Source organism: Bos javanicus, chromosome 4 (assembly GCF_032452875.1).
Source record: "Bos javanicus breed banteng chromosome 4, ARS-OSU_banteng_1.0, whole genome shotgun sequence".
In the NCBI taxonomy this organism is placed as follows: Eukaryota; Metazoa; Chordata; class Mammalia; order Artiodactyla; family Bovidae; genus Bos; species Bos javanicus.
Window position 1 is genome coordinate 32,897,570 of NC_083871.1, and position 24,352 is coordinate 32,921,921.

Consider the following 24,352-nt stretch of genomic DNA (forward strand, 5'->3'; position numbering starts at 1 on the left):
CCACGTGCCCGCCCCTCGCGCCGTGCGCCCAGTCCCTTAGTGCCCGCCTCCTCGCCCTGCGCGTCCCGTCCCTCGCGCCTGCGCCCCGCCCCCAAGGGTGGTGTCTCTGTGCCCCGCCGGCTCCTCCTATGCGATGCCTTCCCGGCTTCAGGTCCGCGCTCGGTGGTCGCCACCCCGCGTCCCTTCGCTACCCTGAAGAGTCCTTGTGGTTCCGAGTTGACCGAACAGAGTGAATGCAGTTAGCGCCGCCGGCCGGCCCAGCTCTCCACCGGGGTCATTCCGGCTTTCTAAGGTTGCTCGGACCGCCGGTCCTCCAGTTGCTCCCTCCACCAGGTACGCTTGTTCCCCGCGGGTCGACTGTTCCGGCTGCGGGGGACGCAGCGGTTGCGGCCGAGCCCGGACTCAGATTGGGGCGGGGCGGGTTGGCTGCTGCAGGCTCTGTTCTCCGCGCCCCGAGTGCGGTTTTCCCGCGGTCATCGGGCCATCTGGAGGCAGGCCGCAGAGAGATTTCACGGGACAGAGCGGCGGGGGGCGTCGAAGCGAGGGCTGGGCCAGGAAGCCCCCGGCCTAGAGCGCGTCCTGGGCGCCTTGTGCTTTTTGTTATTTACGTGCGCTACTCTATTGACCTCTTGTACCTACATCTGATTTCGTTTTACTGAGTTTATTTCAACAGTACCTGGAAAGGAGATTTGAAATCTCAAGTCTAGGTTTTTGGGTCTGGACAGATCCGTTTGTAAAAATTTGGTTAAATTACTTACTCCTTTTGAATCTCAGTTTTTTACATCTCTTAAAATGGGATTTGTAGTAAGGATTCCATTGAGATGCTTTGAAAACTAAGTTAATTTCGTCTTGTGAGAAAACACTTCACACACACACAAAAGGATTTTGGTATGTTTCTGCCTGTAAACTTCTTAAGGAGTAAAAGAGTTAAATCTTGTACTATGCATTCCTTACCACCTGGCCATGATAATCACTCATTGTTTGGTGGTTGATTTTTAACTTGTTATGAAAAAGCTCAGGGAAGTTAGTGCCAGTACCGCTGTTCCACAAATAGGTACCTTAAAAAGCGTAGAAAAGGGGATATTGTAAGTACCTTTAGCCAAAATGGAGGACACAAAGAGATGGTTCAGCTTTGCTAAGGGAAATAAGAGTTTTGCTGTGAATGGCCTTAGTTTGAAGGGTCTGGGGAGATACTAAAGGATCTATTTTTATTAGATCGTTGGTAACATTTGTTGTAGTTCAGGGGAGATGTCTGGGAGAGAATGGTGGGCGTGTCGAATAGAGGGAAGATAGTTTGAGAGACTGACAGCCCAAGCACTGATTCTCAGTCATGGGTGATGCCTATGAGGTTGTCAGAGCTTTAAAGGCTGAAGGAGGTATAGTTTGGACAAACATGCAACATTATAATTTCTATTTGGGAAAAATCTGTTTTCAAAAAAGAAGCTACAGGAAGAGCGTGAGGTTTTTATGTTTATAAAAAGTTTTAAAAGATTGAGAAACACTGATACAGAATGCAGTTAAAGTTATGGGAGGAAATGGAAATTGCCCAGGAGAGCATGTGAAATAAGAGAAGTAGTGATGAGCAGAGGATGATGAAATAGTGAAAGAGTTGGAGAAAAGGCCACAGAGTTAGGAAGAAAACTTGGAATTAATCTTCAAATGTCACAAAATTATGAACATTGGCATCGTGCAGGCTTCACTGACTATATGGTTTTTGGGTAATTTTGATCCTAAATTTTAATATCTGAAAAGGGAGTAAAAAACACTTCTCAGATGTGAAAATTAATTGGAACGTTTTTGAAAGCCTAATTAGTACCGTGCCTGGCACAGAGTAAGAGCTAAGTAAGTGCTGTCATCCTGGTGAACTCTATATCAGCCTCTCCAACTTCTCGGGTTCTGAAAAGTTAAGTCTTGAAAAATGGGCCTTTGATTCTGGTGTCTAAGATGTCCTTGGTGCATTAGTGAGAATCTCAGGAGATGGCTAAGGTAAATACAGTACTAGATGAAAATGATGGGCTTGAAGTGGTGGTGGATTGAGTATACATTTTGCAAAAAATGTGTCAGTATAGGAAATTATAGTGATAGGAAGGGAAGATAGGGTCTTTGGAAGGTTTGGGGATATGAAAGTCAAAGTTTTAGTCGCTCAGTCATGTCCAACTCTTTGTGACCCCCTGGACTGTACCTCTATTCATGGAATTCTCCAGGCAAGAATACTGGATTGGGTTGCCATTACTTCCTCCAGGGGATCTTCTAGCTCACTGACTGAACCCAGGTCTCCTGCATTGTAGACAGATTTTTTACTATCTGAGCCATCTGGGAAGCTCTTAGGGGATATGGAAAAGATTTAAATATGTTTCTGTTGAAGAACACAAAAATAGGAAGGCCATTTTATGTTGCAGTGAAAGCTGAGGTACCTTTCTTATTTGCTATAATGAGGAAGGACAGTAACACAGTAGCACCCAAGGCTTTGAGACACACCCTCGACTGCACTGCAGGTGATAGTGTCAAGCTGTGAATAAGCAGAAAGTTTGTTTTGCTGCACAGTGTTAGAAATTTTCTGATCTGTAACCCAAAGACAATTTTAAAAAATTATTAGTGGAGCTCAGATCTTTTGGTAGCCAGTGGAAGAAGGATGTAGTCATATATCTATGGCCTGTAAACATAGACACCTCTTTACCATCATGTATATAATCGGGGTTATTGGTAAAAGAATAAGGTTTATGTTAAAGTATTTCTTGAGATGTGCTTCAGGTGAAAGTTATGAATGCAAGAAGAGATACATGGAGGCAGCATTCCTTGTGGAAAGTTGATTAAAGAGTTCTGTTAAGCAAAGCTGGAGAATATGAGCAGAATCATGGTCTAATTAAATGAACATTTGGCAGTGAATCAAGAGAAAATGAGTTTCATTCAGTACTGACTCTGTTCCTAGGTAGTTTTATGACCTTAGGTAAATATTAACCTTGCCATACTGTAATTTCCTCATCTGTAAATGAAAATAATATGTGTTCTGTCTAACCCACAACTTTTTGTAATTATCAAATGACACCTTTGCTTTTCCAGACCACCTCATATATATACAAATATAAATTTTTTAATTCTTGAATCTAGGTAAAGGGATTTATTCATTCTTCTGTAATACCACTATCCTTTATTTCTTTTCCTTAAGCCTCTCTACCTGGCTGATAATCGTTCCTCTTGCCTTTTCATAGTAAGCCTGACTTAGAATTAACCTTTTTCTCCTTCGGGCCTTCAGTAGTAGCCCAGTTTGATTTATTTGCCAACTATTGATATATTGTCTGCTGAAATGTGTTCTGTTGCTGTATTTATTATTTGAGAGTCTCACTACCCTGGTGAATTGGAGGACCTAAGGTTCTTCTGAGGTTAAGTTCGTAGTTTTGCAAGCTAAGCATATGAAAGAATAGAGTTGAGTAGTGGCTGTGGCACTAAAGTCCATGTCTTAGTTGACTGTGAAACCGAGGAAAATTCAGCATGTCAAGTCCTTGAACACAACCTAAGTAAAGGGTCAAAAATGAAATTTGAGAGTGGATCACCCTGGGACAATATAATCTAGAGGCTGTTGTGGCACCTGTAGGAGCTGTGAAGGATAATGAGTCGGTTCAGAGGTTGTGTTACATTCTGAACTAGATAGTAAAGTCCTTTAGGACATTATGGAATCCGTTTTGGGCTGTGATTATAAAACAGTCTACCTTCCTAGTACACCGTTTTCTTCTGCGCTGACTGAGCACCTGCGAGTGAAAACTAGAATGAAACCCAAAGGGTGAATAGGAGTTTGTCAAGAGGGAGCATAACACATTTCAGGAATTGCAAAAGCTCGTGTGCTGGAGCAAGGTTAGTAATTTATGTGAGAGGTGATTTGCAGCTTAGACTAGGGTGATGACAGTACAGCGAATGATATTTGAGGGTTAGAATGGTTAGGGCTGGATGATAGGTTGGATGAGGAGGAAGAGCAAGAATGACTCCCCGAGTATTGAAATGGTTAGTTTTACTTAGTGGGGAAGATGAGCAGGTTGTGGGGGATTTTTGAAAATTTCTTCTGCTTAATAAATCCGAGATTGTTTATGAAACAAGCCAGCGGTGGGTGCTCAGGTGGTTGCATTTGTGTGAGCTTTGAATCCTTTTTGCGGGTTATCTCAACTTTATCCACACCTTGGAAATGGGGCTTTTACTCCCATTTCGTAGATTGGGAAACTCATGCAAAGAAAAGTGAAAGGAAGTTGCTGAGAGTGAGGACATTGACTTAGGGCAAGTCTCTCCCTCAGCAAATGAATTCCCAGATTGAAATCGCTTCCATTTTGTAATTTTTACCATATGTTCACTCATTATATAATAGTTATTGTACTTCTACTGTGTGCCATTGACTGTGCTTAGTAGTGCCCCTTCTTAAATAGTCATAAATACTGCTTACTGACTGGGTGTCTGCTGTGTCCCTCCATTTTCCTTACTTCATTCTCTTTACCCCAATTCCTTGTTTTTATACTAGTTTGCCTTGATTTTCTTTTCTTGCTCATTTCTATGTTTATAGTGTTGTTTTAGGCCCATGTATGATGACTTTACAGGTGTTCTAGACTAGCTCACAGGCTTGCTTTTCTGTTTTATGCTGAGGTAAGCATGGTGATGGAGAAAGCAGTGGCACTCCACTCCAGTACTTTTGCCTGGAAAATCCCACGGACTGAAGAGCCTGGTGGGCTGAAGTCCATGGGGTCGCAGAGAGTTGGGCACGACTGAGTGACTTCACTTTCACTTTTCACTTCATGCATTGGAGAAGGAAATGGCAACCCACTCCAGTGTTCTTGCCTGGAGAATCCCAGGGACGGGGGAGGCTGGTGGGCTGCCGTCTATGGGGTCGCACAGAGTCGGACATGACTGAAGCGACTCAGCAGCAGCAGTGAGATTGGTTTACTTTAAGACTCCCATAGAAATCGCGTCATGTAGATTTATAAAATTTCTAATACCTTTTTATAATACACATACAATACAATGCACCCATTTTAAGCATACAGATTGATGAATTCTAACAAATATATATATCCATATGATTACCACCTCCCCCATCAAAATAAAGAACATGTCTGTCACCTCAGAAGGTTATTTCACTCCTTGTTCCAGTCTCCTTTCTCCTGCCATTGAAACCACTCTTCTTTCTTTCTTTCTTTTTATTTTTTAAATTATGAAAGTATGATAACACATTTACAGGAGACTTGGAAAATACAGAACAAAGTTACATACAGTTGCATTATATATTGCAGTTATTTTTTAAGTAGATAAATTGAGATTTTTAGTTGGAGTTTCAATATCAAACTCTCAAAAATTAACAGAATGAATATACAGAAAAGTAGAAGGATATAGTAGACCTGAAAAGCGTCATGAACCAATTCAACATAATTAAGATTTATACAAATTTCACACAACAGGATACAAATTCTATTCAAGTTCCCATAGATTATAAACTAGGAGACACTGAGACATATCCAAGGACTTTATAAAACAAGGTGCAAAAATTTCATGATCTAAAGAGTATTGAAATCTTACAGAGTCTGTTCTTTTATCACTGTGGAATTATGTTAGGAATCAATAGCAAAAGATATTTGAAAGGTAACCACTCTTGTGATTTCTAATATCATAAATAAATTTCCCTATATTCCAGATTCATATAAATGAAATCCTATAATTTATATGCTTTGTATCTCAGATATTTTGCATAACATAACATTGTTTATGATTCATCCATGTTGCTGCATGTATCTATCAGTAGTTCCATTCCTTTTTATTGTTGAGCTGTTGTGAGAATATGCCACAGTTTATCCATCATCTGTAGATGGATATTTGAGTTATTTCTAATTTTGGTCTTTTATGATAATGCTGCTATGAACATTTGTATGTAGTTGTGGACTTTTTTTTTTTTTTCTTGGAGTTGACTATAGAATTTTTTTGGCTGTACTAGATCTTCATTGTGGGGTGCAGGCTAATCTTGTTGTAGAACATGGACTCTGGAGCACACAGGCTCTCTAGTTGCTGCTTGGAGTCAGTAATTTTGGTGTGCAGGCTTAGTTGCTCCATGGGAGAAACTACAGACGTTTTTAATAACCATTCCCTCCAGCAATGTATGCGAGTTCTAGTTGTTAAACATCCTCCTCACTCACTGGGTGCAAACTAGTATCTCATGTCATTTTTTAAACACTTGAGATGAAATTCTGTAACATGAAATTCATTTAAATTATTTTGAAGTGACTTTCAGTGTATTCATGGGGTTGTGCAACCATCACCACTAGAATATATGCAGGACGGTAGAAAGAAATTAAACAGGCATTCCTGATCCCACCTTCCTATCCCTCACCCCGTGGCACCTACTAATCTGCTCTCTGTTTCTATGGATTTGCCCATTATGGACATTTCATGTAAATGGAATCATAAAACAGGTGTTTTTTGTCCTGGCTTCTTTCTTCTGGCATAATATTTTCAGGGTTCATCCATGTGTTAGTACTTCTGTCTTTTTTTAGTAACTGAATAAAAGAAAATTCCCTGGTAGGGATAGACCACATTTTGTTTATCCATTCATCCATTTGTTTTGTTTAAACATTTGAGTTGTTTATTCTTTGGTTGTTGTGAATAATAACTCTCTGAACATTTGTGTCCAAGTTTTTGTTTGACTCTGTTTTTTCAGTTTGCTTGTTAATATACCACCACGGTGTGATCACTCACCTAGAGCCAGACATCCTGGAATGCAAAGTCAAGTGGCCCTTAGGAAGCATCACTACAAACAAAGCCTGAACACTCAACTGTTTCAAATCCTGAAAGATGATGCTGTGAAAGTGCTGTACTCAATATGCCAGCAAATTTGGAAAACTCAGCAGTGGCCACAGGACTGGAAAAGGTCAGTTTTCATTCCAATCCCAAAGAAAGGCAATGCCAAAGAATGCTCAAACTACTGCACAATTGCACTCATCTCACACGCTGGTAAAGTAATGCTCAAAATTCTCCAAGGCAGGCTTCAACAGTATGTGAACGGAGAACTTCCAGATGTTCAAGCTGAATTTAGAAAAGGCAGAGGAAACAGAGATCAAATTGCCAACATTTGTTGGATTATCGAAAAAGCAAGAGAGTTCCAGCAAAACATCTATTTCTGCTTTATTGACTATGCAAAAGCCTTTGACTGTGTGGATCACAACAAACTGTGGAAAATTCTTCAAGAGATGGGAATACCAGACCACCTGAACTGCCTCCTGAGAAATCTGTATGCAGGTCAAGAAGCAACAGTTAGATTTGGACATGGAACAATAGACTGGTTCCAAATCGGGAAAGGCTGTATATTGTCATCCTGCTTATTTAACTTATATGCAGAGTACATCATGTGACATGCCAGGCTGGATGAATCATAAGCTGAAATCAAGATTGCTGGGAGAAATATCAATAACCTCAGATATGCAGATGTTACTACCCTTATGACAGAAAGCGAAGAAGAGCTAAAGAGCTTCTTGTTGAAAGTGAAAGAGGAGAGTGAAAAAGTTGGCTTAAAACTCAACACTCAGAAAACTAAGATCATGACATCCGGTCCCATTACTTCATGGCAAATAGATGGGGAAACAATGGAAAAAGTGACCGACTTTATCTTTTTGGGCTCCAGAATCACTGCAGATGGTGATTGCAGCCATGAAATTTAAATATGCTTGCTTTAAAAAAGCTATGACCAACCTAGAGAGAGTATTAAAAAGCAGAGACATTACTTTGCCAACAAAGGTCCATCTAGTCAAGGCTATGGTTTTTCCAGTAGTCATGTATGGATGTGAGAGTTGGACTATAAAGAAAGCTGAGCGCCAAAGAACTGATACTTTTGAAGTGTGGTGTTGGAGAAGACTCTTGAGAATCCCTTGGACTGCAAGGAGATCCAACCAGTCCATTCTAAACGAGATCATTTCTGGGTGTTCATTGGGAGGACTGATGTTGAAGCGGAAACTCCAATACTTCAGCCACCTGATGGGAAAAGCTGACTTATTTGAAAAGACCCTGATGCTGGGAAAGACTGAAGGTGGAGAAGGGGACAACAGAGAATGAGATGGTTGGATGGCGTTACTGACTCGATGGACGTGAGTTTGAGTAAGCTCCGGGAGTTGGTGATGGACAGGGAGGCCTGGTGTGCTGCAGTCCATGGAGTCCCAAAGAGTCGGACACAACAGAGCAGCTGAAATGAACTAACTGAGAATTGCAGGGTCATCTAATAATGTTTAACATTTTCAGGAAGCTCCAAACTTTTCCACAGGGGCTGCATCATTGTACATTACTATAAACAGTGTATTATAGAAGTTTGCCTATTTCTCCACATGCTCGTCTGCACTTGTTATTTTCCTTTTTTTTTAAGATTAAGTTAATAGGCTTCCCACTGGGAGTGAAGTGGTGTCTGATTGTGGTTTTGATTTGCATTTCCCTAATGAAAGTGAATGGCACCCAACTCCAGTACTCTTGCCTGGAAAATCCCATGGACGGAGGAGCCTGGTAGGCTGCAGTCCTTGGTGTCGCTAAGAGTCGGGGATGACTGAGCGACTTCATTTTCACTTTTCACTTTAATGCATTGGAGAAGGAAATAGCAACCGACTCCAGTGTTCTTGCCTGGAGAATCCCAGGGACGGGGGAGGCTGGTGGGCTGCCATCTATGGGGTCGCACAGAGTTGGACATGACTGAAGCGACTTAGCAGCAGCAGCAGCAGCAATGAAAGTGAAAGAGGAGAGTGAAAAAGTTGGCTTAAAGCTTAACATTCAGAAAACTAAGACCATGGCATCTGGTCCCATCACTTGATGGGAAATAGATGGGGAAACAGTGGCAGACTTTATTTTTTTGAGTTCCAAAATCACTGCAGATGGTGATTGCAGCCATGAAATTAAAAGATGCTTACTCCTTGGAAGGAAAGACCAACCTGGATAGCATATTGAAAAGCAGAGACATTACTTTGCCAACAAAGGTCCGTCTAGTCAATGCTATCGTTTTTCCGTGTATGGATGTGAGAGTTGGACTGTGAAGAAAGCTGAGCGCCGAAGAATTGATGCTTTTGAAGTGTGATGTTGGAGAAGACTCTTGAGAGTCCTTTGGACTGCAAGGAGATCCAACCAGTCCATTCTAAAGGAGATCAGTCCTGGGTGTTCATTGGAAGGACTGATGCTAAAGCTGAAACTCCAGTCCTTTGGCCACTTCATGCAAAGAGTTGACTCACTGGAAAAGACTCTGATGCTGGGAGGGATTGGGGGCAGGAGGAGAAGGGGATGACAGAGGATGAGATGGCTGGATGGCGTCACTGACTTGATGGACATGAGTTTGGGTGAACGCCGGGACTGGTGATGGACAGGGAGGCCTAGCGTGCTGCGATTTATGGGGTTGCAAAGAGTCGGACACAACTGAGTGACTGAACTGAACTGAATGGTTTGTGATATTGAGCATCTTTCATATGTTACTTGGCTGTTAGTGTATCTTCTTTGAGTAAGTGGTCAGGTACCTTGCCCATTTTTTAATTGGGCTTTTCTCTTTTTGTTGTTGGATTGTAAGTGTTCTTAAAGATTTTCTATTCTAGACTCTTATCAGATAGATTTGCAGATATTTTCTCCAATCATGTGGCTTGTCTTTTTTACTTTTTGGATAGTGTCCTTTGATACACAACAGTTTTAAATTTTGATAAAATTCAATTTTATTTGCCCTTTGTGTTTTTGTTTTTCGTACTTTAGGTGTTATCTTTAGCAACCTGTTGCCAGATCCAAGGTCACTTAGCTTAGCTTTACTTCATCTTATCTTCTAAGAGTTTTATAGTTTTAGTTTAGGTCTTTGACTTCCCTGCTGGCTCATACAGTAAAAGCGTCTGCCTACAATGGGGGAGACCTAGGTTCAGTCCCTGGGTCGGGAAGATCTCCTGGAGCAGGAAATGGCACCCCACTCCAGTACTCTTGCCTGGAAAATCCCGTGGACAGAGGAGCCTGGTAGGCTACAGTCCATGGGGTCGCAAAGAGTCGGACACGACTGGGCAACTACACTTTCACTTACACTTTAGGTCTTTGACCCATTTTAAGTCAATTTGTGTGTATAACATGAACAAAGAAAGGGTCAAACTTCATTCTTTGGTATGTGGAATCCATTTGTACCAACATGGATACATGTTGGTATCTTTCTTCTCAAGAAAGCCTGTTGACCATAGATGTATGGGGTGGTTTTAGGACTATGAATTCTATTCCATGATTCTTATGTTTATCCTTAAGCTAGCTAGTTCCACAGTTTTGATTACTGTAGCCTTTTAGTAAGTTTTGAAACTGGGAAGTCTCAAGTCCTCTAAATTTTTGTTTTTCTTTTTCAGGATTGTTTTAGTTATTCAAGATGTCTTGAAATTTCGTATGAGTTTTAGAATAAGCTTGTTCATTTCTACAAAAAGAGCAGTTGGAGTTTTGAGAGTGATGGTATTGAATTTGTATAGATTTGCAATCTTAACAGTATTGTGGTTTCTGTCCATGAACACTGGATGGTTCCAGTTTGTTTAGGTCTTCTTGAGTTCATTCTGCAGTGTTCTGTAATTTTCATTACTTATACATTTTTGGTCTTTACTTTCCATTAAATACTTTTCAACAGCACTATGTGGACTTCCCTGGTAGCTCAGCAGTAAAGAATCCGCCTGCCAGTGCAGGAAACGCAGGTTCAGTCCCTGAGTCAGGAAGATCCCCTGGAGAAGGAAACGGCAACCCACTCCATAGAGGTGCCTGGTGGCTTACACTTCATGGAGTTGCAGAGTCAGACGTGACTTGACGACTAAACAAGACCACTGCATGGTCTGTGGTGGTTTGAATTTATGGAACCTCAGATGTAGGAGGTGAGAAGACCAACTGTAAAGTTATACTTGGGTACTTTTGTAACAGAGATTGTTTTGTTAATTTTATTTTCAGGTTGTCAATTGCTATATAGAATCTCAACTAATTATTATATATTGATCTTGTTTGCTAAATTTATTAGCTCTGGTAGTTCTTTTTTGGTGTATTCTTTAGAATTTTCAAGATATAAAATCATGTCATCTGTGAATAGAGATTGTTTTACTTTGTTCTTTCAAATCTGCATGCCTCTATCTGTTTTTATTGCTTAATTGCCCTTGCTAGAACTTGCATAATTATGCAGTAAAGCAGCATTTTTGTCATTTTCCTGATGTTAGGGGGAATGTTTTCCGTTTTCTTCCATTAAGTCTGATGTTATATGTGAGTTTTTCTTAGATGCCTTTTATCATGATGATGAAGTTCCTCAGTTTTTATTGTATTAACTGAGTTCATCATGTGGTTCTGTTGATCTAATTAATATGGTGAATTCTGTTGATTGATTTTCATAAGTTGAACCACTTTTGCATGTTTGAGATAAATCCAACTTGATCATGTTGTAAATTATTTTAATATAGGGCTAGATTCAGTTTACTAGCATTTTGTGGGGAACTTTTGCATCTATATGAAACTTGCACAACTCAGATGAGACTTAAACCCATGGGCTGAGACTGTTACTCAGCCAAACTCAGTTTAGGACTTGAGCCCACAGACTGGGACTTGAACCCAAGTCTTTTTATTGAGATTGCGCACCTGGTCTCAGGACTTAATGAAGCTCAGGTTCTTTATATTTTGTCGCAGAAAGACTTCAGTTCAGTTCAGTTCAGTTGCTCAGTCATGTCCAACTCTTTGCAACCCCGTGGACTGCAGCATGCCAGGCCTCCCTGTCCATCACCAACTCCCGGAGTTTACTCAAGCTCATGTCCATCAGGTCAATGATTCCATCCAACCATCTCATCCTCTGTCGTCACCTTCTCCTCCTGCCCTCAATCTTTCCCAGCATCAGGGTCTTTTCAAATGAGTTAGTTCTTCGCATCTGGTGGTCAAAGTATTGGAATTTCAGCTTCAGCATCAGTCCTTCCAATGAATATTCAGGACTGATCTCCTTTAGGATGGACTGGTTTGATCTCCTTGCAGTCCAAGGGACTCTCAAGAGTCTTCTCCAACACCACAGTTCAAAAACATCAATTCTTTGGCACTCAGCTTTCTTTTAGTCCATCTCTTACATCCATTCATAACATCCATTCATAACTACTGGAAAAACCATAGCTTTGACTAGATGGACCTTTGTTGGCAAAGTAAAGTCTCTGCTTTTTAATATGCTATTTGTTGGTCGTAACTTTTCTTCCAAGGAGCAAGCGTCTTCTAATTTCATGGCTGCAGTCACCATCTGCAGTGATTTTGGAGCCCAAAAAGATAAAGTCTGTCACTTTTTCCATTGTTTCCCCATCTATTTGCCATGAAGTGATGGGATCAGATGCCATGATCTTAGTTTTCTGAATGCTGACTTTTAAGCCAACTTTTTCACTCTCCTCTTTCACTTTTGTCAAGAGGCTCTTTAATTCTTTGCTTTCTGCCAAAAGGGTGGTGACATCTGCATATCTGAGGTTATTGATATTTCTTCAGGCAATCTTGATTCCAGCTTGTCCTTCTTCCAGCCCAGTGTTTCTCATGATGTACTCTGCATATACGTTAAATAAGCAGGGTGACAGTATAGAGCCTTGGTGTACTCCTTTCACTATTTGGAACCAGTCTGTTGTTCCATGTCCAGTTCTAACTGTTGTTTTCTGACCTGCATACAGATTTCACAAGAGGCAGGTCAGGTTGTCTGGTATTCCCATCTCTTGAAGAATTTTCCACAGTTTGTTGTGGTCCACACAAAGACTTCAATGAGTGACAAAGCAATAGTTACGAAGTAGGATTTATTTAGAGATACACATTCTGTAGACAGAATGAGATCCCATGTCAAAAGGTGAGAGTGGCCAAAAATACATGGGGGCATTAATTTTTAATGGGCTGAGTAACTTCATAGGCTAATAAGTGGGAGGATTATTCCAACTGTTTCAGGGAATGGGGGGAGAATTCTAGGAATTTGGAGATTTCTAGGAATTGGACCACTGCCCACTTTTTATCCTTTTATGGTTTTCCTGGGAACTGTCATGGTGCCCATAAGTATATCATTTAGCATGTTAATGTATTATGATGAGTGTGTGATAAGGTTCAAGGTCTACTGAAAGTGGAATCTTCTGCCATCTTGGTTCTGACCTGTTTATGTCATATCATCGATATGTCCTTCTTTAAGGTTATGTCCTGCCTCCTTCCCTCCTGTTTTATATATATATATATATGAAATATTAGTATGTAGTTTTCAAGTGATATCTTTTTCTGGCTTTGATGTTAGAGTAATATTTGTTTTATAGACTGAATTAGAAAGTGTTACCTTTCTTCAGTAACTTTTGGTACTTGGTGTGTTTCTAGGAATTTGTTTATTTCAAGTAATTTGTTGACAGATTTTTGTTCAGTTGCTAAGTCATGTTTGACTCTTTGCAACTTCATGAATTACAGCACATCAGGCTTCTGTGTCCTTCACTAGCGCCCGAAGTTTGCTCAGACTCGTGTCTTTTGAGTTGATGATGCCATCCAACCATTTCTCATTCTCTGTTACCCGCTTCTCCTGCCCTCAGTCTTTCCCAGCATCAGGGTCTTTTCCATTGAATCAGCTCTTTGCATCGGGTGGCCAGAGTATTGGAGCTTCAGCTTCAGCATCAGTCCCTCTCTAGTGAATATTCAGGGTTGATTTCCCTTAGAATTGAGTGGTTTGATCTCCTTGCTGTGCCCCGGACTCTGAAGAGTCTTCTCCAGCACCATAATTTCAAAGCGTCAATTCTTTGGCGCTCAGCCTTCTTTATGGTCCAACTCTACTTGTTCATTTCCTGTAATAATTTTTATTCCTGTAAAGCTTCTGGTAATATCTCTACTTTCATGCCTGATTTTACCAATTCGAGTCTTCTTATTTTTCTTGGTCAGTTTAGCCAAAAGTTAATTTTGGTGATCTTTTTTAAAGAGGTCTTCCATGGTGGCTCAGACAGTAAAGAATCTGCCTGCAGTGTGGGAGACCTGGGTTCAATTCCTGGGTCAGGAAGATCCCCTGGAGAAGGGAATGGCAACCCACTTCAGTATTCTTGCCTGAAAAGTCTCATGGACAGAGGACCCTGGTGGACTACAGTCCATGGGATCGCAAAGAGTCAGACATGATTGAGTGACTAACATTTCACTTTTTCTTTTTTAAAGAAGCAATTTTTGGTTTCATTGATTTTTCTCTGTAGTTTTTCTACTCTATTTACATTCTAATCTGTAATATTCCTTTCCTCTTCTTGTTTTGGGTTTAGTTAACTTTTTTCTTGGGTTCCGTAAAGGAGAAGTTCAGGTTTGAATAAAGATTTGAGATCTTTTGTTTTTTTAATGTAGACCTTTACAACTATAAATTTCCCTCCTCTTAGCACTCTTAGTACTGCATTTGTTGCATTCCTTAAGTGTTGGTACGATGTGTTTTCATTTTAATTTCTCTCAAGGTATTTTGTAATTTACCTTGTAATGGATTCTTTGACCTGTTGGTTAATTAAGAGTGTATTGTTTCATTCAACAGCTTTAAATTTCCAAATTTCCTATTGTTATTGATTTCTATTTTTTTCCTCCTGTGATCAGAGAAGATGCTTTATATAATTTTTAGTCTTCTTAAACTTAATGGAACCTTATTTTGTATTGTAACATATCTGTCATGGAGAATATTCCATGTTCACTTGAAGAATGTATTTTGCTCTCGTTTGGTGGAGTATTCTGTGTATGTCTGTTAGGTCTAGCTGGTTTGTAGTAGTTAATTTTCTAGTTCCTTGTTAATCTTTTGTCTAGTTCTGTTTATCATTGAAAATGAAATATTGAAGCTTCCAACTGTTGTTGTCTTCTGTCACTTTTTGCTTCATATAATTTGGGGCTCTGTTGTATATATGTTTATAGTTTTTTAAAATCGTGGTACATTGACCTTTATATCATTCTACTTTGATGTTGTAACTATTTTTGTTTTAAAGTTTTTGTCTGGTATTATATTGGCACTCTGGCTCTCCTTTGGTTACAGTTTTCATGGAATAAATTTTTACATTTTCATTCTCAATCCATTTACAAATGTATTTGGTTCTAAAATGAATTTCTTGTAGACAGCATGTAGTTAAATCACTTTTTATATTGACTCTTCCAGTCTCTTAGAGAATTTAATTCATTTGTCTTTAATGAAATTATTCAAAATAGAAGGCTTACATTGCCACTTTGCTCTTTTTTTCTGTATGTCATACTTTTTCGTTTCTCAATTCATTTACCACCTTCTTTTGTTTTGGATGTTCAGGTGTAATGTTTTGATTGTATTCTCATTTTTTCTGTATATATTTTAGTTATGTTTTTAGTTTATTTCTTGAGGATTGCAATTCACATTTAATTTTTAAGTGTATTTCAGATTAATACCAATTTGGTTTTAATGGTATGTAAAAACTTTTCTCCTATATAACTCCATTCCTCCAACCCCCTTGTAAATGACATATCGTTACTGTTATATATTATGTATGTGATATATATAAGCACATATAATGTGCACTTAAATGTGTCAATTACAAATATGTAACATAAGTATAAATATATGATGTTTATACATAGTAAAGCATATATTGTATATAAGTAAATATGCAACATTAATGATATTGTGTATTGTAAATAACAATGTTATGCATGACAGTGATTAACATAGTTGTTGTTTTGTATAATTGTATTTTAAGTCATTAGAGGGAAGAAAAAGAGGAATTACTAATTAAAGATCCATTAATGCAGACTTTGGGCTTCCCTGGTGGCTCAGAGGATAAAGCGCCTGCCTGCAATGCAGGAGATCCGGGTTCAATCCCTGGGTTGGGAAGATCACCTGGAGAAGGAAATGGCAATCCACTCCATATTCTTGCTTGGAGAATCCCATGGAGAGAGGAGCCTGGCGGGCTACAGTCCACGGGGTCGCAAAGAGTCGGACACAACTGAGCGACTTCACACATCACACACAATGCAGACATTTATGTTTATGTTGCCTATACTTATGTTTTATTATTTTATTATCAGTTTATTTTTGTGTTTGAATCTAAAATAGGTCTCTTATAGCTAGGATATAGTTTGATCTTTTTTTTTAAAATTCTGCCAGTCTTTGCCCTTTTCTTGAATTATTTAATCTGTTTTACATTTCAGTTCAGTTCAGTGACTCAGTCATGTCTGACCCTTTGCGACCCCATGAACCGCAGCATGCCAGGCCTCCCTGTCCATCACAAACTCCAGGAGTCCACCCAAACCCATGTCCATTGAGTCACTGATGCCATCCAACCATCTCATCCTCTGTTTTCCCATTCTCCTCCTGCCCTCAATCTTTCCTGGCATCAGGGTCTTTTCAAATGAGTCAGCTCTTCTCATCAGGTGGCCAGAGGATTGGGGTTTCAGCTTCATCATCAGTCCTTCCAATGAACACCCAGGACTGATCTCCTTTAGGATGGACCGCTTGGATCTCCTTGCAGTCCAAGGGACTCTCAAGAGTCTTCTCCAACACCACAGTTCAAAAGGATCAGTTCTTCGGCGCTCAGCTTTCTTTATAGTCCAACTCACACATCCATACATGACTACTGGAAAAACCATAGCCTTGACTAGGCAGACCTTTGTTGGCAAAGTAATGTCTCTTCTTTTTAATATGCTGTCTAGGTTGTTCATAACTTTCCTTCCAAGGAGTAAGTGTCTTTTAATTTCATGGCTGCAGTCACCATCTGCAGTGATTTTGGAGCCCAGAAAAATAAAGTCAGCCCCTCTTTCTACTGTTTCCTCATCTATTTTCCACGAAGTGTTGGGACCAGATGCCATCATCTTAGTTTTCTGTGTGTTGAGCTTTAAGCCAACTTTTTCACTCTCCTCTTTCACTTTTGTCAAGAGGCTCTTTAGTTCCTCTTCACTTTCTGCCATAAGGGTGGTGTCATCTGCATATCTGAGGTTATTGATATTTCTCCCAGCAGTCTTGATTCCAGCTTGTCCAGCGTTTCTCATGATGTACTCTGCATATAAGTTAAATAAGCAGGGTAACAATATACAGCCTTGACGTACTCCTTTTCCTATTTGGAACCAGTCTGTTGTTCCATGTCCAGTTCTAAGTGTTGCTTCCTGACCTGCCTATGGGTTTCTCAAGAGGCAGGTCAGGTGGTCTGGTATTCCCATCTCTTTCAGAATTTTCCACAGTTTATTGTGATCCACACAGTCAAAGGCTTTGGCATAGTCAATAAAGAAGAAATAAATGTTTTTCTGGAACTCTTTGCTTTTTCCATGATCCAGCGGATGTTGGCAATTTGATCTCTGGTTCCTCTGCCTTTTCTAAAACCAGCGTGAACATCTGGAAGTTCACGGTTCATGTATTGCTGAAGCCTGGCTTGGAGAATTTTAAGCATCACTTTACTAGCGTGTGAGAGTGCACTTGTGCAGTAGTTTGAGCATTCTTTGGCATTGCATGACTTTGGGATTGGAATGAAAACTTACCATTTCCAGTCCTGTGGCCACTGCTGAGTTTTCCACATTTGCTGGCATATTGAATGCAGCACTTTCACAGCATCATCTTTCAGGATTTGAAATAGCTCAACTGGAATTCCATCACCTCCACTAGCTTTGTTCGTAGTGATGCTTTCTAAGGCCCAGTTGACTTCACATTCCAGGATGTCTGGCTCTAGGTAAGTGATCACACCATCCTGATTATCTGGGTTGTGAAGATCTTTTTTGTACAGTTCTTCTATGTATTCTTGCCACCTCTTCTTAACATCTTCTGCTTCTGTTATGTCCCTACCATTTCTGTCCTTTATCGAGCCCATCTTTGCATGAAATATTCCCTTGGTATCTCTAATTTTCTTGAAGAGATGTCTAGTCTTTCCCATTCTGTTGTTTTCCTCTACTTCTTTGCATTGATTGCTGGGGAAGGCTTTCTCATCTCTCTTTGCTATTCTTTGGAACTCTGCATTCAGATGTTTATATCTTTCCTTTTCTCCTTTGCTTTTTCCTTCCCTTCTTTTCACAGCTATTTGTACAGCCTCCTCAGACAGCCATTTTGCTTTTTTGCATTTCTTTTTCTTGGGGATGGTCTTGATCCCTGTCTCCTGTACAGTGTCACGAACCTCAGTCCATAGTTCATCAGGTACTCTGTCTATCAGATCTAGTCCCTTAAATCTATTTCCACTTCTACTGTATACTCATAAGGGATTTGATTTAGGTCATACTTGAATGGTCTAGTGGTTTTCTCCAATTTCTCAATTTCAGTCTGAATTTGGCAATAAGGAGTTTATGATCTGAGCCGCAGTTAGCTCCCGGTCTTTTTTTTGCTGACTGTATAGAGCTTCTCCATCTTTGGCTGCAAAGAATATAATCAGTCTGATTTCAGTGTTGACCATCTGGTGATGTCCATGTGTAGAGTCTTCTCTTGTGTTGTTGGAAGAGGGTATTTGCTATGACCAGTGCATTCTTTTGGCAAAATTCTATTAGTCTTTGCCCAGCTTCATTCTGTACTCCAAGGCCAAATTTGCCTGTTACTCCAGGTGTTTCTTGACTTCCTACTTTTGCATTCCAGTCCCCTATAATGAAAAGGACATCTTTTTTGGGTGTTAGTTCTAGAAGGTCCTGTAGGTCTTCATAGAACTGTTCAACTTCAGCTTCTTCAGTGTTACTGGTTGGGGCATAGACTTGGATTACTGTGATATTGAATGGTTTACCTTGGAAATGAACAGAGATCATTCTGTTGTTTTTAGGATTGCATCCAAGTACTGCATTTCGGACTCTTTTGTTGACTGTGATGGCTACTTCGTGTCTTCTAAGGAATTCCTGCCCACAGTAGTAGATATAATGGTCATCTGAGTTAAATTCACCCATTCCAGTCCTAAATTTTAGTTCGCTGATTCCTGGAATGTTGATCTTCACTGTTGTCATCTCCTGTTTGACCACTTCCAGTTTGCCTCGATTGATGGACCTAACATTCCAGGTTCCTATGCAGTATTGCTCTTTACAGCATGAAACCTTGCTTCTATCACCAGTCCCACCCACAACTGGGTGTTGTTTTTGCTTCGGCTCTGTCTCTTCATTCTTTCTGGGGTTATTTCTCCACTGGTCTCCAGTAGCATATTTGGCACCTGCCCACCTGGGGAGTTCCTCTTTCAGTGCCCTATGTTTTGCCTTTTCATTCTGTTCATGGGGTTCTCAAGGCAAGAATACTGAAGATTTGTATCTGTCATTTTGCTATTTGTTTTCTGTATGTCTTACATTTGTTGTTATAGTCTTCCTTCATAACTGCCTCTTTCATTTTAAATAGATATTTTCTCATACACAGTTCCTTGTCTCTGTTTCATCTATTATATTATTTTCTTAATGGTTGCCTGGGGAATTGTAATTAGTATTTTAATTTATAACAATCAGTTGAGTGTCTTTTTAATTTCAGTAGTAATACGGCTCTACCCCCTAACGCCTTCGTGTGTGTTGTTGCTGTCATGCAAGTTACATCTTTATATATTGTATGCTCATTATCAGAGATTTATTTTATTGCTTTATCCAGTTGTCTTTTAAAAAAAAATATTTTATTGAAGTATATTGACCTACAATGTTTCAGATGCACAGAAGGTGATTCAGTTATACAAATACACATATATTATTTTTGAAATTATTTTCCATCATAAGTTATTACAAGATATTGACTCTAGTTCCCTGTGCTATGCAGTAAACCTTTGTTGCTTGTTTCATATCTATTTTTTAATTAGAAATCTAGCATTTTATTTATACTAAGTCAAACAGGTAGAATCAAAATGTCATAATTATTTTAGTTAGGCAGAAGTTCATAGGTTTTCTAAAATATATATATTATGCATATATATATATATGTATGTATGTACGTATGTAAGAAGAGATGGAGAAATTGGAGAACATAAACTAAATGAAATGAGGGCACTGAATATGAAATAGAAAAAGGGAAACAAACTAGATAAAAGTAAAAGATCATCATATAGTTCAGTTGTTTTTAAGCATGACTGCTCATTAGAAACATATCTGGAACTCTGGAGGAAAAAAGGCAATACTCAGGTATTTGTATACAAATACATTTGTATTTTTCAAAAAATTTCAAGAAAATTCTTGGATTTTAAAAAGGGATTACAAGTTTTTCTATTAGATCCTAGTTTTGGTGATATAGAGTTCTACTCTTCTGTTAACCAATGATGATACAATTAAGTGAGTAATAGTTACATAATCACAATAGTAAAAGATGTTTATCAGTTTTCACGATCAATAGCCAGACCAAAAAAAGATAATTGTAATTGCAAACCATCATGAGAACATGATTAACTTAATATAAAAGAATTGCATACAGTTTGTGGGGGTCAAGCCGAGTGATAGGACAAGTGGAAGTGCATACATGCACATGTTTTCATCCACCCAGTCTGTGACTTTTGGTTGGTGCATTTATTAATCCTCTTACATTTAAGGTAATTATCAGTATGTATGACCTGATTACATTTTCTTAATTTGGGGGGGTTTATTTTCTGTATGTCTTTTTCTTCTCTTGTGTTTCCTGTGTAGAGAAGTTCCTTTAGCATTTGTTGTAAAGCTGGTTTGGTGTGCTAAATTCTCGTAACTTTTGCTTGTCTGGAAAGCTTTTGATTTCTCCATCAAATCTGAAGGAGAGTCTTGCTGGGTAGAGTATTCTTGGTTGTAGGTCCTTCCCTTTCATCACTTTAAATATATTATGCCATTCCCTTCTGGCTTGTAGAGTTTCTGTTGAGAAATCAGCTGATAGCCTGATGGGAGTTTCTTTGTATGTTATTTGTCACTTTTCTCTTGTTGCTTTTAATATTTTATCTGTATTTAATTTTTGTCAGTTTGATTACTGTGTGTCTCAGTGTGCTCCTCCTTGGGTTTATCCTGCCTGGGACTCTCTGTGCTTCCTGGACTTGGTTGACTATTTCCTTTCCCATGTTTGCGAAGTTTTCAGCTATTATCTCTTCAAATATTTTCTCAGGTCCTTTCTCTCTTCTTCTGGGACCCCTGCAATGCTAATGTTGGTGCATTTAATGTTGTCCGAGAGGTCTCTTAGGCTCTTTTCATTTCTTTTCATTCTTTTTTCTATATTCTGTTCTGCGGCAGTGATTTCTACCATTCTGTCCTTCAGGTCATTTATCCGTTCTTCTGCCTCAGTTATTCTGCTGTTGATTCCTTCTAGTGTATTTACCTGGAACTGCTTTTCAAAGAATTGGAGAAGGAAATGGCAACCCACTCCAGTGTTCTTGCCTGGAGAATCCCAGGGATGGGGAAGCCTGGTGAGCTGCCGTCTATGGGTCGGACACCACTGAAGCGACTTAGCAGTAGCAGCAGTGTATTATTTATTTCTGTTTGTTTGTTCTTTAGTTCTTGTAGGTCTTTGGTAAACATTTCTTGTATATTTTCATTCTTTGCCTCCATTCTATTTCCAAGATCCTGGATCATCTTCACTATCATTCTGAATTCTTTTTCTAAAGAATAGGTTGCCTATCTCCACTTTATTTAGTTGTTTTTCTGGGATTTTATCTTGTCTCTTCATCTGGGACATAACTTTCTGCTTTTTCTTTGTGATTAACTTTCTGTAGTATGGTTTTTGTTTTAGCCACCTTGAGACTCTGGTTCTAAGTTCTTCTTTTGTCTGCCCTCTGATGGATGAAGCTAAGAGGCTTGTAAGCTTCTTGATGGGAGGGACTGGTGATGGGGAGAACTGGGAATTGCTCTAGGGGCAGAGTCTCAGTAAAGCTTTAATCCAGTTATCTGCTGATGGTTGTACGCCCTCCCTGGTAGCTCTTTGGCCTGAGGTGACCCACCAGGGGGTCTGCGAGCTCTATGGTAGGATTAATGGTGAACTCCAAGAGGGTGTGTGCTAAGGGGGACCTTCTAGTGACCTTGCCCCTGTGGTGAAGCCCTGCCAAGCCACGCCTCCACAGGAGCCCCTCCAACACTAGCAGGTGGTTTTGGTTGAGTCTCCTGTGGTGTCACTGCTCCTCTTCTCTGTGTCTTGATGCACACAAAATTTTGTTTGTGCCCTCCAAGACTGGAGTCTCTGGTTCCCTCAGTCCTCTGGAAGGCCTGTGATCAAATCCCGCTGGCACTCAAGGCCAGGTTCCCTGGGGATTCTCAGTCCCTTTGTTGGATCCCCAGGCTGGGATTCAGACCCTTCATAATAGTGGGAGAACTTCTTTGGTGTTATTGTTCTCCAGTCTGTGGGTCACCCACCTGGCAGGTTTGGGATTTGATTTTATTGTGATTGCGTCCCTCCTACTGTCTTGCTGCAGCTTCTTCTTTGTCTTTGGACGTGGGGTATCTTTTTGGTGGGTTCTCCAATATCCTCCTGTCGATTGTTGTTCAACAGGTAATTGAAATTTTGGGGCTCTTGCCGGAGGAGATAAGCACACATCCTTCTACTCTGCCATCTTGAGCTGGAAGACCCTTTGTCTTTTATATTTATCTATGTTGTTACTTTTGCCAGTGCTTTTGCTTCATCATATGAATTCTAGTTACTATGTAGTGCTGTGTTTCATTTTAACCTGAACAGTATGCCCCCTAGTATTTCTTGTAGGACAAGATCACTAGAGACAAAATCTATGAGATTTTGTTTATCTGGGAATGTATACTGCCTTCTGGCCTCCAGGTTTTAGATGTGAAATCAGCTTGTAATCACTGAAGATCCTTTTAATGTAATGAATTGCTCCTCTCCCTGTTTTCAGGATTCTCTTTGTGGTTGGCTTTTGGCAGTTTAATTACAGTGTTTTTAGTGTGGCTCTCCTTGAGCTTATCCTACCAGGAGTTTGTTGAGACTCTGGAATGTGTAGTTTCTTTTTCTCCTTCTCTTCTTCCTCCATCGCCTCCCCTCCCACCCTTCTGTTAATCAAAGTTTGGAGGCTTTTGGCTTCTGTTCTTTTTGTTCCTTTCTGTCTTCTGGGACTCTCATCATGTGTAGGTTAGTGTGCTTGATAAAGTCACGTAGGTCTCTTAGACTCTGTTTATTTTTCTTCATTATTTTTCTCTTTGTTCCTCAGATTGAGTGATCTCAATTGATCTTCAGGTTTGCTGATTCTTTTGTCTGTTCTATCATATATGCTGTTGAACCTCTTGTGAATGATTCATTTCTGTTTTTGGTTGAATTGTTTCTGCCTTTTTTGGTTCTAATTTGCGCTTCTTTTTCTGGTTTCTTAAAGCAAGTGCTTAGATCCTTGTTTTTTAGATTTTTTTTTTAATAGAAGCATATAATGTCATAAATTTCTTTGTAAGCACTGCTTTAGATGCATTTCACAATTTATGGCAACTCTTGCCATTTTACTTCGATATAGGTTTTGGGAAGTATTTTATCAAATCCACAATTTTTTAAAAATTGAGAATTTTTGTTAGGATTCCTGTAAATTTAGAACCAATTTGGAAGATTTGATATAGCATTTATTATTTCAGTCCATAAAGTGGTATTTTTTTCTATTAAGACCTTTAATTTTGTTTTAATTTTATTTTTTAAATTGAAATATAGTTGATTTACAGTGTTTTGCCAATCTCTGCTCTAAAGGAAAGTGATTCTCTTATGTACATATAGAAATGCTTTAAAATATTCTTTTCCATTATGTTTTATGGCAGGATGTTGAATATAACTCCTGTGCTATATAGTAGGACCCTGCTGTTCATGTGTCCTGTATATATAGTGTACGTCTGTTAATCCCAGATTCCCAGTACTTGCCCCACCTTGGCAACCACACGTCTGTTCTCTGCGTCTCTGAGTTCATTTCTGTTTTCTGGATAGGTCCATTAGTGCCGTATTTTAGATTGCACATGTAAGTTACATCATGTGCTACTTGCCTTTGTTTTTCTGACTTACTTCACTTAGTAATGGTCATCTCTGGGTCCATCCATGTTATTGCAAATGGCATTCTTTCTTTCTTTTTTATGGCTGAGGAGTATTCCATTGTATATGTGTACCACATCATCTTTATCCATTCATCTGATGATGGACATTTAGGTTGCTTCCATGTTTTGACTATTGTGAGTAGTGCTGTTGCGAACATAAGGGTGCATGTATCCTTTTGAATTATAAAAACTTGTATTTTTCTTTTTGAAGTGTTTTATTTTATTATTATTGGAGTGTAATTGACATACAATGTTGTGTTAGCATCTCTGTACAATGACGTGAATCAGCTGTGTGTACACATACATCCCCTCCCTCCTGGCCCTGCCTTCCAGCTCCCGTTTTACCCATCTAGGTGATCACGGAGCACCAAGCTGAGTTTTCTGTGCCATTCAGCAGGTTCCCACTAGCTATCTGTTTTATACATGGTAGGAGAATCCCAGGGACGGCGGAGCCTGGTGGGCTGCCGTCTATGGGGTCGCACAGAGTCGGACATGACTGAAGTGATTTAGCAGTAGCAGC

The 24,352-nt window shown here is 39.6% G+C and overlaps 1 protein-coding gene across 2 annotated transcripts in view; it reads left to right on the forward strand.

Annotated features, from left to right (window-relative positions):
- Positions 1–80: 80 nt before the first annotated feature.
- Positions 81–24,352, forward strand: part of SLC25A40 (solute carrier family 25 member 40) — an 82,697-nt gene continuing 58,425 nt past the window's right edge. Inside the window, exon 1 of one of the 2 annotated variants that reach the window (XM_061413721.1) lies at positions 81–333. The gene's annotated coding sequence lies outside the window, so the exon portion shown is untranslated. The remainder of the gene's footprint in view (positions 334–24,352) is intronic. The other variant, XM_061413719.1, reaches the window with a different exon arrangement.